This window comes from Chinchilla lanigera, unplaced genomic scaffold, assembly GCF_000276665.1.
Source record: "Chinchilla lanigera isolate Chin_1 unplaced genomic scaffold, ChiLan1.0 scaffold00148, whole genome shotgun sequence".
NCBI classification, from domain to species: Eukaryota; Metazoa; Chordata; class Mammalia; order Rodentia; family Chinchillidae; genus Chinchilla; species Chinchilla lanigera.
Window position 1 is genome coordinate 1,662,760 of NW_004955549.1, and position 22,908 is coordinate 1,685,667.

Genomic DNA, 22,908 nt, shown 5'->3' on the forward strand with positions numbered 1-22,908 from the left:
CACTTGATTCTACAAAACGTTATTCATACGCATTGGAAGGAATCTTTACAGTTATAAAGAAAAGGTATTTTATTTGGACTAAAGACCAAGCAAGTGTACATAAGATCTCAAGACCTTTTGCTATCATCCTAGGCCTCCCATTCCCATGGCCTACCATTTGATAATTATGCCACAAAAATGTTCCAGAGGAGTATCTACCTCCTTTGCCTCTTAGGAAAATGTTAGGTTGATGTATTTTATTGTGAGATGAAACTCAGAAGGCAAATGATATATCCAAAGCCATGCTGTGTCACCCACAATGAAGACAATACATTTAGCACTTCAATAGAACACATAGTGAGTTAACAGGGAACTTAGAATAGAGGGTGGAGCTGTTCCCCAAGTGTATTATTAAGAGTCAATTCCATGGACAGGAAGGAGATAAATATAGAACTGAATGTAATTTGGCAAAATTACAAAAAAAACAACCAGTCCTCTCTAAAGTGAGCGTGGACTGCACTGCTGTGTTGAGGGAGGAGGAATAAGATGGTGGGGATGAGTTTCCAGTAGATTTGTTTAATTTTTCCTGTCCTCAAAATATGCACATCAGTTAAAGGCTAACATTTACAGGCCAGCTGATGCAGAAAGCACAATTTCCGGCGATGGGAATATACAAGTCATGCAGAAGTACATTTTTAGTTTTCACTCCTGACAGATGCTCAGGTGTTACAAGTGGGAAACAGTAGCAGACGTCATTCCTGTTGGTAAAGGTTAGGCAATCCCAGTAGAAGCTTATGTCATTCCGCAAAAAACCTCTGACAAGTATTATATCCCGTGTGTGGATGGCATTATTGTGACTTCTAGTCCAAGTTAGATATCTCTCTCTGGTGGATGCAAGGGGAGCTTCTGAATTAGTCTCACTACTTCACACTCCACCACAGCCACCCACCATCTATTACTAAATAGCCATGAGGAGCTGTTAACCTTTCTCATCAGTTCATGTCCCCTTGGATGTAGTCTCTCCAGTGACCCTCTATTACCCATAAATGCGCATACAAACTCCTGAACTGATCTGCAAAGTGCTGTTCATCTCTGTTTGCAACTAGGAACTCCATCTCCCTCATTTCTGGTTTTGTTTTTGTGCCTCCAGCACCTAACTTTATGCTTTCTTCTAGTTACTTGGATGTTGGTTTCAAGAACACTTCTTAATGACTTGTCTTCACTGCTGTCTGTAGCATATACAGGTCATCTGCTCCTGCATTCTTTACTTCATTTCCTTTCTAGAAATGTTCTCTACTTGAACTTATCCTGTTCATACATTTGTTAATTTATATTTTGTCCATGAACACCCTACTAAGATACAGGTTCTGGGAGACCACGATCTCATCTGTTTTGGATACATCAAATATTCAGTGCCTGGGACACAGGGAGTGTGTGATAAACTTTCATTCAGTGAATGAATGAAATAACTTGTAGACCTACAAAGGTTTGGGATGGTTTGAGGAAATTTGGGAAACTTTTATAAAAAGAAGTAAAGCTAGAATTCTGACAGAAAGGTGAATGGTTAATTATGTAAAAATGTGTGCTTAGTTCCTACAGTGACATTTAACATCTATGTTATTAGGTTTCTCACTTCCATTATAGGAGATAGACAGATGATGAACAATGTCAGGATTATGCACCAACAAAATAAAGTAAGATGGGAAGGAAAGGGTTAAAGCAGACTTCCTCGCCTGCATGGGTATTCCAAATACCTCACCAAGCTTTTACACACCCATTATGCTTTCCAGCCTTGCAACAGGTCTGAGACATGTATATTCACCCTGGCGATCATAAAATAATGCCCCAGGGTAAGGACAGAGGGATCTGGAATGTAAGACACATCCTAACTCCTCCCTTAATGATCTTATGACCTTGAGAAGAAAATCAAACTACTTTGTGACTCAGTATCCTCTTCTGTAAGTGAAGCAGTGCTTAATTTCAGAGTGGAAGTGAGAATAAAGTAAATTAACCTGTATAAAGAACTTAATGTGGTATACAACCCAAATGACAAGTACACACCCCACAGGTGTTACATTATAATGACTGCTTTACTGAAAAGGCCCAGAGTGTGAATACACCCATTTAAAGTCATATAGTGAGAACACTCTGAATCCAGGATTAAGCTCAAATTTGGCCAGTTCTAAAATCCAAATATTACAACCAAGCCATTCTGCTGCTCTCGAGCAAGGGATTCAGTCATCAGAGCCAATTCTAAGGGACAAAAGTGGGTGATGCATACAGGTACACCATTCCTTGTTACTTTCAAGTGTGCGTGTGCATATTTGTTATTCTCAATGAGGCAATGGACAGCTGGAAGGCAAGGACTCACCACTGGAAAAGTAGGACTTACTGGTGGGTCTTTTACTACTTCTGTGAATTCATAGACTTTCACCTCAAAATTATCTAAGAACTTTACTTGCCTTAGTTCAAAAATTGTAAAAGTGAGTTTGCCGACATCATTAGTGTCCCTATGTCTTCCTATCAAGGTTTATGTTTTAACACAAAAGAGTTCAACAGACCATACAGGGTCCTGATGATGCCACTTGTGCCATGAGCTGGGCACATTGCAGAGAATGACTTCTAGAACAGTAGCTCAGAGAGAAATTCAGCTCACCCACTGCCTCCTGAACCTATAACACCAAATGTGAGTGAGAGGCATAATCATTAGCCAGCTTTGAGCACTTCAGGTGCAAAGATGGGACCCACCCTAAGGAAAGGGCTGTTCACTTAGTAAACTGAGTCTTAGGAGAGGATTTTGAGACCAGGTGGAAAGTTCTACAGTACAGGGAAGAACAAAAGCTCACAGTGTGTATGAGGCCAGGCTGGGGAAGAAGGAATGGATCGAGGCTGGATTTCTGAAGAAGATCATGCTTGAACCACATTTTATAGATTTAATAGCCATTACACCATGAGATACAGGTGGAAAGACCATTCTGCACCTGAAAGCGGGAGTGATTTGAATGAAAGAGTGGCAGTCAGCTGCACTAAGGAGGGAACAGGGTGGAGCATAATCAGTGATTGGCGACCTGAGTATGAATGCAAGACATCAGGTCATGATGCGTCTTTCATCGTATAGCTTCTGGTCTGTGTGTGGGAACTAAAAACTTTTCAAGCAGGCACAGGGCAATCCAGTACCTAAAGGTGAGGCCACATAGAAGCAGTGGTAACAGATACTTATTCATGCTTTGCTATGTGCCAAATGCTGTGTTAAGTCCTCTACAACAAGCATATGGGGGAGTTAATGGCAGAATACTGCCTCCCAAGGATGTGCACATCCTAATCCCCCAAATTTATGCATATATTACCTTGTACGAGAAAAAGCACTATGCAGATGTGATTAAGATCATGAGACGGCAAGATATTTTGGATTGTGGTAAGACACCCAGTATAATTACAAAGGTCCTCATAAGAGAGGCAGAAGAGTCAGAGTCACAGCAGGAGAAATAACTGAGGGACCCAAGATTGGCCAGATAGGTGCTTACCAGCCAAGGGATGCGGACAAGCCTTTAGCAATCAGTAAAGTCTGAGAAGTCATTTGCCCCTGAAGCCTCCGGAAAGAGCAAACTCTGTCTACTCATTGTACATGTCTGACGTCTAGAACCATATGCTAATGCATGTAGGTTGTTTTTAGGCATGGTCTGGAAAATTGTTATAGCAGCAACAAGGAAATAATACATGGGTGTAGGTAGAATAAAATTATCTTCATTTTAGCAGTGAAGAAACTAAATCTCAGAGGGGTTTACTTGTCAAAGATTAAAGATGGCAGATACAGTGTCAAATTCAATTGCATAATTCCCAGGACAGCTAAGTCTGCACAAACCCAAGAGTCCCTTAGCAGAATTGAAAGTAGATTCCTGTCAATTTCTCCCACTCTCCCCTCTTGGCACCCTTGATGCAGTAGTTGTGCAAGCAATATGTCACCCTTCACAAAAACCATGAGAACAGAGGATCTGTTACTCCTGCCAAAAAACCTAAAGAAGGGAAGGAAGCACAGGTTCTTAACATCTCGATGAGATTAGAGAATCTAAGTTGTAAAATCAGACTGAGTGATAAAAAGCACATTCTTCATAAATATTTAACCTCCATCAGCATGGCGGTAATTAGCGAACTGAGCAGAGTGCACTGCTGGCCGTGGGCTGACCTGGGATCTGAGCGGGAAGCTTCCTTTGCAGCTTTGTCATCCTCCCATGAGAAATAAATGATTGGAGTCCAGGAAGATGAAATACTGCACCAGGCACCCACATTTTACCTGAAATGCCCCTAAAATGATGCTTTTTAAATTGTTAAACTAGCGGTAAATCTGCCATCTATTTTAAGATCATAATAGACTGGAAAGTTATTTATAGTCATCTCAAACAGACACCATTTCCTTTTTCTGTGTTCATTGTCTGTATTGCTTGTGGCAAATCCGGTTCACCCAGCTCCTGATTTGCTCGTGCCTTTGTGAGTGCCCACCTTGAGTAATGCCCTTTGACGTCAACTCTGCTGCCATTTTGGCCCAAGGGGTGCAAAAGCGGTTCATTTTGCTTTGGTTTAAAAGTCACAACAAGTATAAAGCAGGGCGTGAAGAGTGTGTGCACCCTGCGGCCTTCCCTCCTGCTTCTCTAAGAATCTCAGTCGTGAACACACCAGGACAAGTGTTCTAGATGATAAAAGATATGCAGCCCGGTGGCCTGCTATCCCAGAAGGCAGCAAGCCAACTGCCACTCTCAAAGTTGACCCATGTGACATGGGCCAGCCCCAGAAAACCACCAGCGGTCTTGTCCCTGACTGCTGTTGCCTGAGAGAGACCAGCCTAGGCTAGCAGAATCACCTGGCTGAACTCAGCCAAAATTTCCTGTCTGCAATTCAAGGGTTTAAAAAAAAAAAAAAAAAACAACTATCAAGTCAGCTGGTTTAGGTTGGCTTGATATGAGCAAAGCATAACCGACATACTTGCCAATCCCCACTGAAGCAAGCTCTTGTGTCCTCACGAAAAAAAGAAAGCAAATAAATCACAGAACTGAAAGGAAACAAACCCTCACATCGCCCTGGTGAGAAACATCTCCGCAGGCAGAAATCTACACCATTGAAGAGAAGACTGTCTGGCAGGCGCTTGCTGCCTCTCTCCCACACTCTGCACACACTGCTTCATCCTTAGCTTCATTTTTGTAGCCAGATTTACTGAGGAGCTGCCTGCTCATGCTGTTCTTCCTCCTTACTTCCCACACTCCGCTCGCGGTGGTTGGGTTTATGCTCCCATCACATCATTTTTCACGTTGAGGTACTTGTTAGGACTTTACTTGTTGACAAGAAACAGAAGCCCAGATCAAGTAAGCTCACAAACTAACAAAGAAGGGTCTGTTGAGGATACAGAGTATCTCAGAGGACCCAGAAACGGAATGCAACAACCCCTCTGACCTCACGGGAACCCAATCTTGTTCTTTTGTGTCTCGCCCTTGGGTTTTTCCACATCACTGTCTTGTTTCTCTCGCTTGCCGCACACTCAATGTCTCTGTTTCAGAACCTGCAAAACAGAAAAAAATGAGATCCGCCCATGATCTCAGGCTTATGACACTTTCAGTGCAAAGGATCGGACAGGTCTGAATGTCAGCCCTCCATCCCACATTCCTTGAGGAGCTCTTCATTTGGCCTTTGGCCAGAAGATAGGGCAGTAAGGGAGAGGAAGGGATAGGTTTCAGAAAATCAGAAGATCCACGAGCTGTGGTAGAGACTAGGAAAGCAAAGTAATCTCACTTTAGCTCTCAGCCACATACTTTTCCATATAATTTCAGAACTTCCCCAATCTAACTGACCAAATCTTCCCAACATAGGTCTTAGTGACAGCACTGAGTTGCAACATGATTTACATGATTATATGTTTAATGTCTATCATTCCCATAGCTTATATTTGCATGAAGGCAGAGACAACTTCATTGCTTGGCTTATGTCTGTCACATGGTGAAACCTAGTGTACATCTATAGTGATTAAATGACAGCAATTTTAAGGTTTGGAATTAACAAATAAATTCAGGGGTCACTGTGTTCTGACTCTACTGTACATTATTGTTATTGTGCACTGAAGGCAAGCATGAGACATCAGCATGTTAGATAATTTGCCTAAGTTCATACAACTCATTGTGGAAAAGCCTCAACTTTGGTCTTCAGAATTTTACTTAAGCATCTAGGCTTCTAATTATGCTTTCTATGCATCCTCCAGACACTCTGACATACAGTGGTAGAGGAAAAGCCTAATGATACTCTTTACCAGGAAGAATGAGAAAAATAATTGATTGAGCAAATGCTGGTCATTGATCCAGAGAACAAATCACTTCCTGTTAGACAAATGTAACAAGATTCCTGCCAGGACGACTGCTGCTCATGGAGGCAAACTTTATCAATCACCTCTTTAATCACAGAGCGAGACTCCACCCAGTGTTCCAAATGGGATAATTTCCTTTGTGCCTATGCCTTCAGGGTGTGATGCTAGAGTCTTTATTTTTTGCTATGGAAATTTCCCCTTTTCTGAGCCATCTTATAAGGCAGTTCCCCATGAAAGAAAACTTGGGAAGGAAAACTAGATGAGAGGAACTGTCAGAATCCTTTGGTAAAGCATGCTGGCTTATGTTTGCTGAAATCATCTGAATTCTAAATGGGCCCAGTCCACAGGTCCATATCACACATAGATACCTGGAGTCTTAAATCTCTAGTTAGAAGCAGAATTTTCCCCTTAATAAATGTATGTTGCCGATATTCAGTTCTCCTGTAGTATCTTAAAAAATGCCATAAATAACTGTATACAATGTGATGCTCTGATAAAATGCCTTCAGGCATTAGTTTTGATACACACATCCGAGACCACAAATCATCAGCTGATAATTTAATGAATGAATTCATTAAAATGTAACAAGATTTGCAAACTCCCTAGTCAAGGGTGATTCACTGCCATTGCTGTTACTGCTTGGGACAGTTCCTGACATCAGCTACTTATACTAGTACTTGCAGTGAATGCAAAGAGTGAAAGTTCAAAGCATAAAAGTGTGAAAAGTCCCAGCTCTGCTACCCATAGGCTGTGACACTTTAGACAAGCTATGTGGCCTCCAAATACCTCAGTTTCCCTGTTTATGATATGAGAAATTTACTGTGATAGTTGAAGGAGATTATATGGTATGTGAAGTCTTCATAGTGGGTGCTAACCATCATAGAATGAATTTATCTACTTTTTCAATATTTTTTTGCAAATTACAGAAGTACAACTTAAACTGGAATAAAAGGATTTACTGCAAAAAACAGATTTATTGAAACTAAAATTTTAAAAAAACTATCATGTGGGAAATTTTGAATTCAGACATTCACACACCATCATACATTCTTGCTGAAGGGAATTTGTCTCTTTCTTATGGCCTAGATGGAGTAAAAATGGCCACTGGCAAGACACAGTTGGTTACTTTTTTTCAATTCAAGATAGCAACTGTGATTATCTCAGATACTAGTTTAATTCCCAAAAGAGAGCTACGTTTTCTTTTGTAATGGCTTAGGCCAGTTGCTCAAACTTGTGCCACCCAAATGTAGCCAGGAGGTGGAGTGGAGTTAGAGCAAAAAGCATCTCCCAGAATCACCTTAGCAATGGAGTAGAGAAGAAAAGTAAATTTCCAAAAAACAACAGAGGAAAGTTCAATCTCAGGACCTGTGAGTACTATGTAAAGAAAAGAACTTTTCAGTCTCTGATAATAGCTTTGTGGCAGGAGCTAAGAAACAGTTTTTAATCTTGTTTTACCTGACATTGCAAGAATAATTGATACAACTAACCTTGACATTCTGTTATTCTCTGGATATGTAATATCTATTTGTAGTTGTATTCTTTGGATGCCATTGCATGTTTCGATTCTTTCTATTTTGCTCTCCTATCCCTTTGATGAATATAGAGTTTCTCAAGTTTTTTTTTCCTTGGCTATCCTTCTACCCTGGGTTTCACAAGCCAGCCAGACATGAAGGCCCCAAGTTCCACGCTGCCCTCTCAAGCTGTCTGCTTGTGTTTTTGTACAAGTTTCTGAAGCCAAGCATGGTTGATGCAGAACTCAGGGCTTTCCCTCTGAACTTACACCTGATCCATTGTTTTCCCCCTCAGCTGCTGATGTGCCTTCTGTAAAAACAGGAAGTATGGAGTGTAACTGCTTCATTAGGGGTTCTATTTTATTAAGAGCCACACTCATAGTAACTTGGAAAAGATGAAAGGAAATTCCTCAAACTCACAGCAATAACTTTATGGAAAAGATGCTACAAAATGTCAAAGAGTTGGTTCATCTAAGGTCTTTAAAGTGTATTTGTTTCTTCAAAGCTGAGGTGTTGGCTTTGAGTGTACATATAGATAAGAAAAGTGAAATCTGGTTATTTATCAGTAGTCTGCAGGTTTGTGTGACAATACTTACTCAAATAAATATCGGACTAGGATGTTCAGAAGTACTAAGGGACATAAGTCTCACAGCTGGTAAAGTGTCAGAGCTGAGATTTGAATTACTATCCACTCAACTCTAAGGAAGAATGGGTGTCAGGGGAGGAATTAACAGAAATGTCCAGGCCCTATTGTAACATTTCCCTAGACTTTGTGCCTAGCAGATGGGATGGCCCTGGGTAGGAGCTCAGAGCCTGTGTGCTGAGGAAATAGGGAGCCAGGGCACCTTCCAAATCCCTAAATCCACCGGGCAAACATGGACCTGGAGGCCCCATGAGCAGCTAGGAGACTGGCACTTAAAGCAGAAGGAGAAAGGAAAGCTGGAGTACATTCCTTGCTGGGACTGAAATTTTGATTTGTAGAAAACATGAAAGAAAACAGTTTTGCATAGGAAACCCCACTATATTCCATAAAGTGGCTAGAAAATAATCTGTATGCACCTATGGGAGAGCAAACGAATTTCTAGGAGGAAAAATAAAAATTTGTACGTAATAACACTATTTGCATCCTGGGCACACAGAGTCTGGTGGTGTTCTGGAAATCGTCTAACTCAACCCCTTCATGTTATATTCACTGAAACAGCTCAAAGCAGTACAACTGTGGGAGGAGTCTGTGTAAAGGAGTCTGGGGTTAGCGTTGTCCCCACTCCAGTTGTCATCTTGCAGTCATTACCCTTTCCATCAGCTTCTCAGAGCAACAGGTACATCTCCATCACACCATGTCCTGGGTCTAACAAAAATCCATTTGAAAATAGTGATAGACTCTAACATTCCTATTTTCCCATACATAATAATAAGAATGAATGCATGCCCATGAAATAAACTTAGAAAGTGGAAAAAACATGATGACTCTGATGACAGAGATGACAGCAGTGATGCCGATGATGACACATCCTCCTTAGTGCCGTCATGCAGAGGCAGTCGTTACTAGTTTTAGAATGCATATTTTCTGCCACGTCTTCAAACAGTAGAGGTTCAAAGGTACAGGTGAGAGTGTGATCTGAGGTAGGTAAGTTTCAAATCCCAGTTCCATACCTAGCAGCGTTCTGATCCTGTGTGTGAGTTCTGATGTCTTCGAGGCTGTTATTTCTCTCACTAGAGAGATCACTGTGTTAACAGAGCCGATCTCACAGGGTGGAGGGAATTAAATCTTGATGCTTCAGTTCAGTTCAGTCTGAGATCTGCAAGTAGAGTCCCTCATTATCTTAATATAAACTTTATCCTCTGTGCTTGGAATATATGACATTAGTATTTTTAAATTTATTGTTCCTTTATTTTTTATTGTTTAAAGAAAATAAAAAGTAATAAAAAAAATTGGAAACAAAGAGAATTTCACTAAACAAGATGGTAGGAATTCAACAATGGTCATTACATTGCATAGTGTTGTCTTCAAATTAGTTGTTCAGATTACTAGATATAAGCAGGCAAAATTGGTAAAAAAAATAAAAAAAAAACAAAAATTAAGCATTATCTGTTTATTTCAATAATGTAAAATGATATATGAGTTTACACTTGTGTAATAGTATGGGGAATCAGTGTTGTGAGTTGTCATTTTATCACAAGAAATTTTCATAATGTAACATTCATATTCAAATATCATTTTTATGGCTAAAAATAAGAGGATATGTGTAATCAAACCTCTTTGTTGACATTTAAACTCTTTTAAATCTTTTACAATTATAAATAATGTTTTGATGAATATGTTTATATGTTCTCTCTTTTAAAGGATGTATTTCAGGAGTGAATCTATTGAATTAAATATATGGATATTTATAAAGCTTATGATACATATTTCCAGACTGCTTTCTGAAGAAGTTGCAACAATTTATACAAAAATTAGCAATGCATGAGATTTTGTCATCTTTTAATATCTTTGGAAGCATTTTGTACTGACTACTCAAAAAATTTTTCACGTTTGATATTTAAGCAAGAAGACTTCATTGCAGTGATCTTAATTTTGCATGACTAATGAGTTGGGAGCCTGAACTTCTTCCATTGATTTAAAAACAAATGCATTTCCACTATGAAAGAGTAATTCTCTTCTCGTTTATATGTGGATATCTGAGTTTTATTTTTATTGATATGTTTAAGCTGTCTGTGTATTATTGATAACAACCCTCTCTCATATTTCCTACAAATCTGGTTTCTCAGTAATAAGTTTTCATGGTCTACCCATAATCTCCATAGACAGCTTACTTTGTAAAAGTAGGAAAAGTCAATGAGAAAGCAAGTAAGACAAAAATTTTGGCCAGGAGAGGTACTGCATGTCTATAACCCCTGTACTTTGGGAGGTTGAGGCAGTAAGATCACAAGTTTGAGACCAGCCTGGGTAACTTAGCAACTTAGTGAAAACCTGTCTCAGAATAAAAATAAAAATAAAAAAGGGCTGGCGATGAAGGTCTTGGGCAAAATCCTCAATACACATGCACTAAAAAAGTCAATATTTCATAACTTCATTTTGAAGTGACATCCATATCCTTGGCATATCCTATTGGTTGGAAGTGGATCCCTCACTTAAGTCTAATTTACTACAAAGGACAGGGATTACACAAGAAATGAGATCTAAGGAGCTGGTGATCATCCAGGTATCCTTCTGGAACCTGCCTCCTGCAGTGACTTTTGACTGGCTTAATCAGTAATTCCAGGCATAGTTTTTATTTCAATTAATTTACTACATCAATTACAATCTAAGTAGAAAAAATTCATTTTCAAAAAAAGACTACATAGACTGGACATCTTGGTATAACAAGTCAGTCCCTGGTTGTTTGACCTTGTGCTGTTTCTCTAGAGATCCCGGGCTGACTACAATGGTTGCAAACCACACCAGACTCAGAGGATGGTTAAATCGTCCTGAAGTCACATCTGATCAGGCTCCTCCCCGTGTGTACAGCCCTGTCTTCCCACATCTCTAGTAGAGTGCACTGTTGAAGAAGTATATCTCAAGATTCATTGTACGTAAAGTAGAGAATTGGAATTTTCTTCCCCAACCCCTAAACCAGACCTGGATTGTATTTTACGAGTGAAAAATTAATTCACTGTCTCTTTCATTTCTTTTGAAATACAGAATGGAGCGTCCAAGGGGTCTCTGCAGCTTTCAGAAGTTTGCAATCCAGGACTCACAAGCACTACAGCAAATGACTCTAATCGCTTCAGGGAGCTCTTCCGGAACTGAGTGCTTTATCCCATCTTCAAGTAAAAAGAAATGGAGTCAATGATTCCCTCTTGCAACAATAGACACTTCCGGCTGTACCCAGTTGAAAGGAAAAAAACGAAAGAAATGTTAAGTGAGCACTGAGTAGTGCAGTGCACTGGGCCTCGGAAGGTAGGTGGTTATGAGCTTCTGAGTTTTCAAAACGTCTCTCCCATTATCTTATCCATGCTGTCCGGATGCAGATATCCTCCACCCAACCCAGATAGCCAACTCTAGAAGTTTTCCTGGAGATTAGGAGGTTGTGTTTGGGACTAGGGAAAGCAACCTGAATTGCATAAGAAAAACCATGCGGTGGAGGGGGTGTAACATGGGCTTGGACCCCGACCTCGGTTTCAATCAGGCTCTTCCTCTCCAAGTTCCTTATCTGTGCATAAAAGTCCACCTTTCCAACTCTGTTCCCTCACCCGGAAGGACAGCCTTTTGCTCACAGACTTATCTATTCATTGATTTGACGCATTCTTATTGAGAAACTACTTTGCATCAAGCATTGTTTTTCATTCCAGAGATATGGTAGTGAATAAAAAAAAAACCCAAGGAAGTAAATCTAAGGGACCGGATGCATAAACGAAACGGTAGTGATACGTGGTAAACGAGAACGATCTGGGAGAAACTCACAGGACCCGAGTCAAGCTCAGACTCTATGGGTGGGAAGACAGACCAGTGGAGCAGAAGTGACTGGGCTGAGGCGGAACACTTGACTTTAGTCTGGGGTGACTTTAGTCCGGGATGGCCCACCTGCAGTTATTAACTAGGGTGTTCTACAGTGCAGCGTCCATCTCTGACCTGAGCAGATGAAGGTTTATGAAAGTCCTGGCATTTGTGAATTCAGTTTTTTCCCAGGTCTGGAACCAATGAAAACCAGGCCGGGAAGTCTCTTGATGCAAGGCTAAGCGCCTCCTTCTTCTGAGGGTTCTGACAACTCCCATGGCCTGGCAGCCGCACACCAGGGCCTGCGGAGAACGGTGGGTGGGGCCGAGAGTAAGGGAGAAACGAGCTATGAACCGTGGAGGAGGCGAGAGAGCCCTGCGGCCCCTGCCGTCCACTCTCACGCTGGCGCACAGACCCGCTCCAGGCTCTCCCGGCATGGTATGCCTGCCGCCTCTGCCGTCAGAGGAAAGCCAGACTCCTCCCACAAAGAGGTGACTCCCTGGGCTGCTCCTGTTCTCCAGCACGGATTTTATACTCATTCATCTTACCATACTCTGGAAAAACTGAGCTGGCTGCCGTTTCGAGAGCACGCTATGTTCCCTGGTATTTCTGAGTCCAATCATTGTTCTGTCTGGCTGCAGTATCCCTCTGTCTCACCAACTGAACCCAGACGTGCCTGTCGACCGATGAGCCTCAGCTTTACACCCCACTTCTGGATGGCCAGCCAGGACTCCCACGCTGCACGCTAGAGCTGAGACCGGGGAGGTGCTGCCTCAGGCTGGAAGTGGCTGGACGTTACCGTGTTCCTGTAATCACTTCTCTCTGCTCCTGTGGGCCGGAATAGTCCATTGATTTCTCAGGAAGCATGTATTTGTAAGGAAGGTGCTTGTTTGTTTATTTCAGTATTTGTTTCCCTTTTTTGGTTTCCGTTTTTGGTTCACATTTTCCTGGATTTTTTTTTTTTTTTAAATCTCTCAATAAAAATACTTCAGGAAATGTAAGATATTACTTAAGGGGTTTGAACATCAGATTTTGTTTTTTGAGAAACTGAGGTAACTGTGAGTCCCCCTCCCACTTGGTTGATAAACAAGTTCAAATTTTTTCCAGTCAAGAGCTTTGAAACGACAGCAAACAAGCTCTGTTTGAGGCAAGATGGTGAAAGGTGTGATGAGGCCTCTCATTGGCCCCTGGAAAAACATGACTAGAAGGAGAAGCTCATCCTAGGGCAGGCATGTGGTTCTTTCTCTCCAGGACCTTGAAGTCAGAGTCAAAACAGCTTTCTCCCTGTAAGCTGCATTGCTGGGGCCCCAAGCTAGGGGCACAGCAGAAAATGTGAAGGATTAGCACGCAAGGTCAGCAGTCTCTGCAGAAGCTCATCTCTGCCTGTGAGAGTGCAACAATAAAGCCCAGAATGGCATACACCTGAGACCCACTAGCTTCAATCCAGCCAGTGGAGGGTAGCAACTTGCCGGTCAGAGCAATCAGAATAATCATAACACTAATACAAACCCTTATACATCCCGCTACAGCAGACCTATGGTGTGTGAGAGAACGCGCAGGTCATTTCACATGCTTTCTTAAATGTCATGCAGTCTCCACAGACTTGATATGATTATAACCGTGGAGCAGATGAGTCACACAGCTAGGCTCATTATAGGTAGACCCAGGCTGTGCAGTTTAAAGAGCTATAACCCCCAGATTCATTGTTTCACTGGAAAGCAATAGAGGAGAGTGGTTACCCCTTTGGATCTTGGACTGGCTGCCTGGCTGCCTTTGAATACATAGTCGGTTAGTCATTTACTCTGTGACTTCACACAAGCCATTCAATTATCTTTCTTAGTGTTTTCATCTATAAAATGGAGATTGATTTATTCACGTACCCTACAGATTTCTGTCAAGAGCCAACTCTATTCCAGGGGCTGAAAACAGTGTCACCAATTGGTTGAGGGGTCTTTTGTAAAGTGCAGCTCTGCTAGCACCTCTGGGCTTTGACCTCTGAAGCCCCTCAGCCCTCAGTATTATGGCTATAGGCCCTGATGCTGCTACTAGATATCAGTTAGTGCAGGATGCCACCGGCAGACTTGTCACTCACTGGTCTCTTCGGGGCTGACTTGTTACTCACAGGTCTCTTCGGGGCTGACAACTCCTAGGGTTTATGGCTCTGTGCTTTCAAGGGACCCTTCTGTCTACACTACTCAGGGTAAGAATCCTGAATAGATTTACAGGACCTTCCGAGCTCACTAGAGCCAAGAAATAAATCAGGAGCAGATTTACAGGACCATTGGAACAGGCTTTGCTAGAAAAAGACCCGTTATGTAGTGCGGGGGAGTCAGTACACAAGAGCCCTCCTGGCCCTCAGGACAAGTGTGAGAGGGATACTGCTCATATAGCAGCTGCAGGCTGTGATTCATCCAAATCCGGGTTTGCTGATTGGCCTGAGTTCGGACCTGTGAGTGGTCCAAATTCAGATCTGCTTATTGGTCCAAATTGGAACCTGCCTCTAAGTCCAAGTTGGTCTGAGCTCAAGCCTTCCTACCTGATCCTACTGACTGGTCCCATTAAATTCTATGGTGCAGTTGAAATTCAAGCTCACTGTGGTCAGAGCCCACACCTCCCAAAGTGGGTGCAGGGGCTCAGGTTGGCTGCAGCTGTTGTGATTGCGGTTCCAGGGAACATCTGTAGTCGTACGCTGTTTGATGGGCAGTTTTTATGTCCCCATGAAAGTGTTGAGGGCAAAGCAAGAATCTTGGGAGCTTGGGGAGGTTGAGGTTGTTCGTAGTGGGCCCGGGTCCCTCTCTGTTCTCTACCACATTAGAGGTGGTTTCTCCACAGCTTCTTCAAAGGGGCAGTAGCTCCAGAGCAGCAGGAGAAGAGTAGGTACATGGCAGCTGAGCAGCACTTCCTGTCAGGACATGCTGGAGAGCAACCAGAGGTGATGGGGGGAAACTGAGGCCACTGTCTCCCGTGCATGTACACATTGTTACTGTTGGCACACTATGGAATTTTTCTATCACCAAGCCAATGACTTGTCTTCCTCCATCTTTCCTTCTCTCTCTTCTTTCTTTTCCTTTTCTTGCCTCTTTCTTCCCTTTCTCCACCCAGTCATGGATCCATTCAGAAACAGATTATGATGCCATGTGTGGTCTGCAGTCAAGCAGACTTAGATTTAAGCCCTGTCTATGCTACTGAACAACTGTATTAACTTGAAACAGATTAAATTCTCAACTTCTCAGAGCTTTAGTATGCCCATCCCTAAGCTGGGCACAAAAGTAGTGTCTACTATGGGTGGTTTCCTTGAAGCCTGAGAGAATTTGTAGACAACTTTTAATCTAATACCCTGATGCTATAAATTCTTAATAAAATCTCATTTTTACTATTAATTATATTAACAAATCTCTATTGCCACCAATATGCATTATATTATATGTACAGGTGCAAAATATATTTGCATAGCTATAGCTCTCCAGTAGATTGTAATCTAGATGACACTGGAAGCAGCACAGAGCACTACCAGGAACATGATACAGAAAAGCTCAACACAGGAAAACAGGGTGTGTTGTCAGGGCATCATTCATGTCTGGACCTAATCCAGACATGAATTCAAAAAAGACTTCCTGGAGGACACCATGTTTAAACACAACCCTAAAGGATTAGTAAAAATTAGCCAAGAAAATTGGGAATTAGAGAGGTTTCTCAACAACTCTTACACAGAAGAAGCAACATGAACACAGACCCTGAGGCAGGACAAATTAGGATCCAGAAATTGCAAGCTGTTCTAAGGAAAAATGGTAGAGAATCCCTTCAACAGTGAGGTAGTTGTTACACTGGAGAAATTAATGAAACATTTCAAACTCATGAAGTTGACTCGCTCCTATCACAATTATTCTGTTTGACCTGAGAAGCAACTCAGGATTGTAGCATCTATCTTAGCTAATGTCCCAACAGTGAGGTCAATGGGGGGAAAGAGAAATAAACTCACCACTTGCCTGTACAGACACACACAAGCACACACATCCTCAATGAGCTAAACACAGAATTATGACAGTTCCACCTCCATTCTTTCTCCTGTCTTTCCAGTCCTTTGAAAGAGCATGCCTGTATCATGATCCGTGTTTCTGACATTACTCATGAAGATGATCACAGCAGTGATCCATCCTCCTACCCCTTCTGCTGCCTAGGCAGGTCAGCAGTAGAGGACCACTGCTATCAGACTGATCTTTAAAACCAAGGGTCAGCAAACTTTCTATAAAGCGTCCAATAGTAAATGTTCAGATTTTGCAGTCTATGGAATCCATGCTGCAACGACTCAGCTCTGCCACTATAGCATGAAACCATCTGTAGAAAATGTGTAAACTACTGGTTGAGCTGTGCTCCAATTGTACTTTATTAAAATAGGCCAAAATAGTCGGCTCTTTCCTTAAACAAAACTCTAAGCATTATCCTAAAACTCTTTCCCACACCTCCGAGAGTCATGTCCTTAGCCTACAACTGAATGCACTGCATATCTCCTCTCTTTACTCTCTAGTTGCTTTTTGTAGAGGGGCGCCATCCTCTTACTGCAGGTGTCCCAGCTTTTTGCCTTACTAAATGTTCTGTCTTCTGTATACATCCGATGTGGATGCATCTCCTGCCAAAACTGGCTTGGCAAACAAAAGTCTTACTAATCCTCTGTGCTTTTCTCTTACAATGACTCCAACTCAAAAAAGGTGGGAGTCCAACTGAGCTCAGGAAGAAGTGTTAGGTGTTAATGTTCCTACTCTTAGCCCTCAATAGGAAAGAAACTTTTGTCTGATTTACTGAGACATCAAGACCTCTGCTCTTGGCTATGAGTTTTCCAACCACTCCTCCCGTTGAGAAGTGGGGTGACCACTTCCTCTGTTATCTGGGTGGGCTCTGTAATTACTTGGACCACAGAATATGGGAAAAGTGTGGCTAAGTCATTTTCTATCCTCAGGCTCCTAGTACTGGCACCTTGCACATTCTGCTCCCAGGAACTGTCTGGGGCCCTAGCAAAGAAGGGTTCGATTATTTTCAGACTAGCTGATGGACTAGGGAGGCAGGATGTTGGTGCTGACATCATCAGTCTCCAGTGAGCTCAGTCTTCAACACCCCACGAGGCATCAAACTTGTGAGTAAAGTCAAGTTTCACCCTGCAGGTTAGCCCACCTGTCAGGCATTAACCAACACCTCCTGACTTACAAACTCATGAGTGGAAAGAAAACAGTTGTTTTTATGAGCTGTTACCTTTTGGGATGGTTCATATGACAATGAGTGAGCAGAGCAGTGTCTATCAGAGATGGGTCTCCTCCATTCTTTTCCCAAGCCAGTAGTTTTTCCACATCTCCATTTTTTTCCAGTTGTTTTTTATTGGCAAAGAATGTTCTTCTGCTGTTAACACTCCCTTACATTCTTCCCTTTGTTGTCTATTGACATCTGTATTTATTCAGTCTTTTTAGTTATGCTGTCATGGCTGCCTTGATGTCCTGAATCAATTCGCAATGCCCACCATGCACGGTCCTTGTGACTTTGGGAAAGAGCCACAAGTTGCACAGTGCCAGATCTGGTGTGTACTGTGGTGGAGGATGCACTAAAATATTTTTAGCTAACATAAATTGCTATCAATATTTTGAATCACTTCAGGATATTGACAGAGCAAGAAAAAGATTTTCACAAAACGGGAGTTCCAGAACTGCTTCAGAAAGTGGCAGGAATGACAGTAGAAGTTGTGTTTAAAGTGAAAGGGGAGGATTTTGAGAAGGGTTAATAGCAATGTATCTTTTACTGTAATACATTTTTAATTCAAATATGGGAAGTATTTTTCTAGCCTACCTCATGTTGTATTATATCCCCTGTGAATCATTTCCTGATTTCTGCAGGCAGTTATTTACTATTTTTTTGAAGGTTTACAGGTTCACGATGGTTGTTGTTGACTTCTTTTGAGAATTTTCTTTCAATGTGGTTGCCTTCCACCTGCAAGTCATGCTTTCCTCATAGGTAGAATTCATGCAACTCTGTTCTTAGTGTGGTTGTTGATAATTAGAGCCATTTAACAAGTATCTATTATACGAGTGAACACAAGACTTGGGATTTGCACTCTGGAAACTGATGTGATAAGTTTATATTTTGAAGGAAATCTGTTCTTGGAAAATCTAATTCAAACTTTCCCATTTCTCACCTCAAAGGAAAAGTTAAACATGTTATCTGTGACATACAACATATGTTAGGAAAGAAGGTGGAGGTTACGTCTTGCTGTGACAATGAGTAAATCTTCAGTCTTATTGTTTTAAGAGGGAAGAAGTTTGTTTCTCACTTACGTCACAATCCAGGGGAGATTAGGTTGTCTTCCTACACAGCTTTCCTCCAGTGGTGACTCAAGTGTGCAGACACCTATCTAGTAGCCTGGCCAGTACTGGAGTTCCTTCCTTCTAAGCAAATAGATAAAAGAAGTGCGGACACTGTGGACTTGGACCACAAGTAATATCATGAGATCAAGTGGTGTGTCAGCCCTCACCTTCCAGTTGGCAAGTGCAAATTGCTTGGTCTCCACCTAGAAGAAAGACACCTGGAAAGTGTAGTCTTTCTACATCGAAGCAGAGGAAGGTTGTGGCAGATACACACTGCATCTGTTATAGAGCCTGACTAGTTAACATTTGATGACAAACAAATGGTCCCAGCACTTAATGGTTTATCTTTTTCTTATGGTCCTCAGAGTCAGTTGAGTGATTTTTAGCACAGTGACTCCCCAATTTAAAATCACCCTTACCTTGTGTGGACATTTGGCAATGTCTGATTATAATCATGGTTGACATAACTAGTGGATTTTACAAGGCTGAGGCCAGGAATGTTGCTAATCATCGTACAATGCACAAGACAGGCACCTACACAAAGAATTATTTGGCCCAACATGCTTATAATAGGAGGATGAAGGATTTCAGATATCATTGGCTGTTCAGTCTTGGGGACCCAGCTGAAAAGCCCTGATTCTTCTCCATGCAGTCTTCCATCTTCCAAGGTAACAGCCTTATTTTTGTGGTTGTGCTGTCTACATGTAAGTTCTAAAGAGCAGCAAGTGAGAGTAAGTTCAATGTAAGTGTCAGAAGCCAACATGTTTTCATTTCCCACTGGCCAAACAATTTCACTTCTTGGAAAGAACTGAAAATATGTCTGCTTTTTGCAAGCTATTACAAAGCTCTTGTGTGATGTCTGGATGCTGCTTCCATAGTATATTCTCAAACTCAATTTAATAAATATTTGTTAAAATTCAATGCATGACAACCATGTGTTCCTCTTTACACAAAACTTTCACAGTGATTTCCAATGGTTCAGATTTTGGGCTATGGTGTCCCACGGCCTGGGTTTTATCTTCATAACTTTCTACTGAACATAGGGTAAGTAGCATCGTCTCTGTGTACTTCTGTTTCCTCATCTGTGAAGCAGAAATAATGACAATAATAACTCCTAGTAAGGTTCAACCAAGATAACACATATGTAACTCTAGGGTACAGCTGCCCTATAGCTGGACATATATTCTATGGGATACAGTAAGAGCTCAGAAGATAGCACCAATTGGTCTCTGATAGGCAGTACTATTGCTATGACTTTTGAAAGAGAATACACACTGGTCCAGGTCCTTTCTTAATATGACAGGATGTTTTCCTTTTTCTCTCATTCTGCAGCAGATTGCAAAAGAAGTGGCAATGGTGAGTTTTTCTGTTTAACTTTTGATGATGTGAATGCTGACCCATGATTTTCATTTAAGTCCTTTGTGACTTTGAGAAAACAAAACTAAAGTGCACTTCAGGCAGCATCATCCACCTGAGACCCAGTCAAGTGAATGAGGATTAAATGTGTGTTCTGTTAAGGTAGAGGGCGACATAGATGCATTGAGAGTTACAGTGAGTTTTCATTTTACGAAGAGTAAGGAGAAACATTTGTACAGTCATGGGATTCTTCAAACAAACAAGCTATGGGCTACTCTTGCATCTTAAACTGTGTTCACAGAAGCAGTCTATTTTAGGCACCGTCCCGTACTTGCCAACTGCACTAGACACCCACAGTTTAAACAGGGAGAGGTTTGATTTGGCTCACAGTGTTCAGTAGGTTCAGTCCATGGTTGGTGGCTCAAATGAAAAATGGAATGGCAGGGAGGCATTGAAAATGACAACTGCTCAAGTGATGGCATCCAGGAAGTGGAGAGAGAAGAAAGGAGCTGAACTGGGAACAAGAGCACACCCTTTCAAATCATATTTCCAGTGACCTTCTGCCTCCACTCCACCCATAGCTCCAATACCACATTCAAGTATGAACTACCAGATAACCCAGTCACTTTCCAAAAACATAGTCTTTCGGGAGACATTTTAAATCTAAGCCAAAGCAGAGCCATTGATATGCTGATATGTGTAAGTGAAATATTGAGACATAGGTGAGTTAAGGAAAGAAAGGCACAGAAATGTAGCATATTAAGTATAAGAAAGCAACCCAGACAGTAACCTTGGCTTCATCTTACTAAAGAGCTATGGAAATAGGGGATCAGGAGTTGGAATACTTAAAGTTCCAGACTCCTTATAGGATAGTCCATGGGGAGAGGATGGCAGACATTCCCATGTACTTCTTTGTTCAGGCAGTGGGGGCCTGAGAGACTGACAAAACCCCATCAATAGCAGTTTTAGGGGACAGAAATATACAGGAAAGTGGTGAACACACAAATGATGAAAGGGGTTTGTGGAAATATCAAGAGAATCCCAATGGCACCAACTCTGTCTTGTCTATAGCGACATCAGCCTTGTAGAAAGCCAAGCAGAGACTGCCACCAACGCTATGGTGGCAGTCATGTCATGACTTTGAGTCATGTCACAGAGGCTTTGTTGGGCACTGTGGCCTATGGTGGCTTAGTTTACACTAGACTTTGCATTGGCCGACTTTAAAAACAAGGTGCTGGGATCCAAAGAAGAAAGGGAGAGGTTAAATTATCCTTGTATGTAAGAACATGATTTCATGTATGGAAAAAAATCCCTGAAGGTTCCTCACAAAAAACTGTTAGGAAAAATAAATGAATTCAGTAAGACTGTAGCATAAAAATCAAAATTTGGAAAGCAGTGACCTTTTAATATATCAATAAGGAAAGTGTTGAGAAAGAGATCAAGAAATTTACCTCTTTCAAAATGTCTGCTCAGAACTAACTAGGAATAAATTTAACCAAAGGAAAGAATCACATTTACAAGGAAAAAAAATTTTTACAGAGCACTGGTGTTATGGTTTGTGCCTGGATGTCCCCCCAAAGCATCATGCAGTCAGGGGCGGGCTTCTAGAGTTTATGATTGATTCATGGTCCAATGCTGGGATTATGAATGTGAATGCTACACCTCCCCTGGGGTGGGGAGCCTGCATGCAGTATAAGGGAGGGAAAGAGGCTGATTGCCGCTGCTCCTCCCTTTTGCTCTTGTTGCATTTGCTATCTTCCACCTCCATGAACCGTCACCCTCTGCCATGTGCCACTCTGCCTTGGAGCCAGCCAAGTATGGACTGAAACCTCCACAAACTATGAGCTAAATAAACCTTTCTGTCCTTAATTCTAGGCATCAGATATTTTGTCTCAGCAATGAAAGAAAAGTAACCAAGACAATTGGAGAAAGAAATGAAGAGAAAATACAAAAAATGGAAAGATGCCATATATTGATGGGTTGAAGGAATTAAAATTATTTAAATTTTTATACCACCTAAACTGATCTATAGATTTAATGAAATTCCCATCAAAATACCAAAGATATTCTTCACAGAACTGAAAAAACCTGTCCAAATTAGTATGAAACTATACACTACTACAGATGGCCAAAGAAATCCTCAGCAAAGGAAAATAAAGCTAGGGGTATTATACTACCTGACTTAAAAAGAAAATACAACCCAGTACATTGCTCCCTAAAAAACACAGTACATAGATGAATAAGTAGACTAAGAAACCTAGAAATAAATGTAGGTGGTTACAATAAACTAGATTTTTGACAAAATCACTCAGAACAACAAAATTCTCTGCTGTAAATGGTGTTGGTAAAACTTGGTATCCACATGCAGAAAGAACTAGAATGCTCTCTTAACATATACAAAAATGGGTAATGGGTCAAGCCATACATGTCAGACTTTGAAATTACTAGAAGAATATATAGGATAACTAGTTTGGGACACTGGTCTTGGTGAAGATTTTATGGGTGTGACTCTCAAGAGTATACGCAACAAAAGCAAGAATCAATAAATGAGATTATAGAAGACTGAAGTACTTCTGAAAGTAAAGGGAGAAAGTAAAGAAAGGGAGAAAATATTTGGAAGCTATTCATGCAATAAGGGAACAATTAATATTGAAGAATACAGTGGTACTTCGGTTCATGAACTGGTTGCAGTCAGAATCATGGAATGAAGTGTGTGGCCACAATCATGGAAAGAATGAAGTTTGTGAACTGAGGTACTGTGTGTAAAATTATGGAAGGAACTCAACTAAACAGAAAAGCAAAAAATAATAGTAATCTGACTTAAAACTAAACAAAATGACCCAAACAGACACTTCTCAAAAGATAATACACCAATGGCAAACAAGTATATGAAAAGAT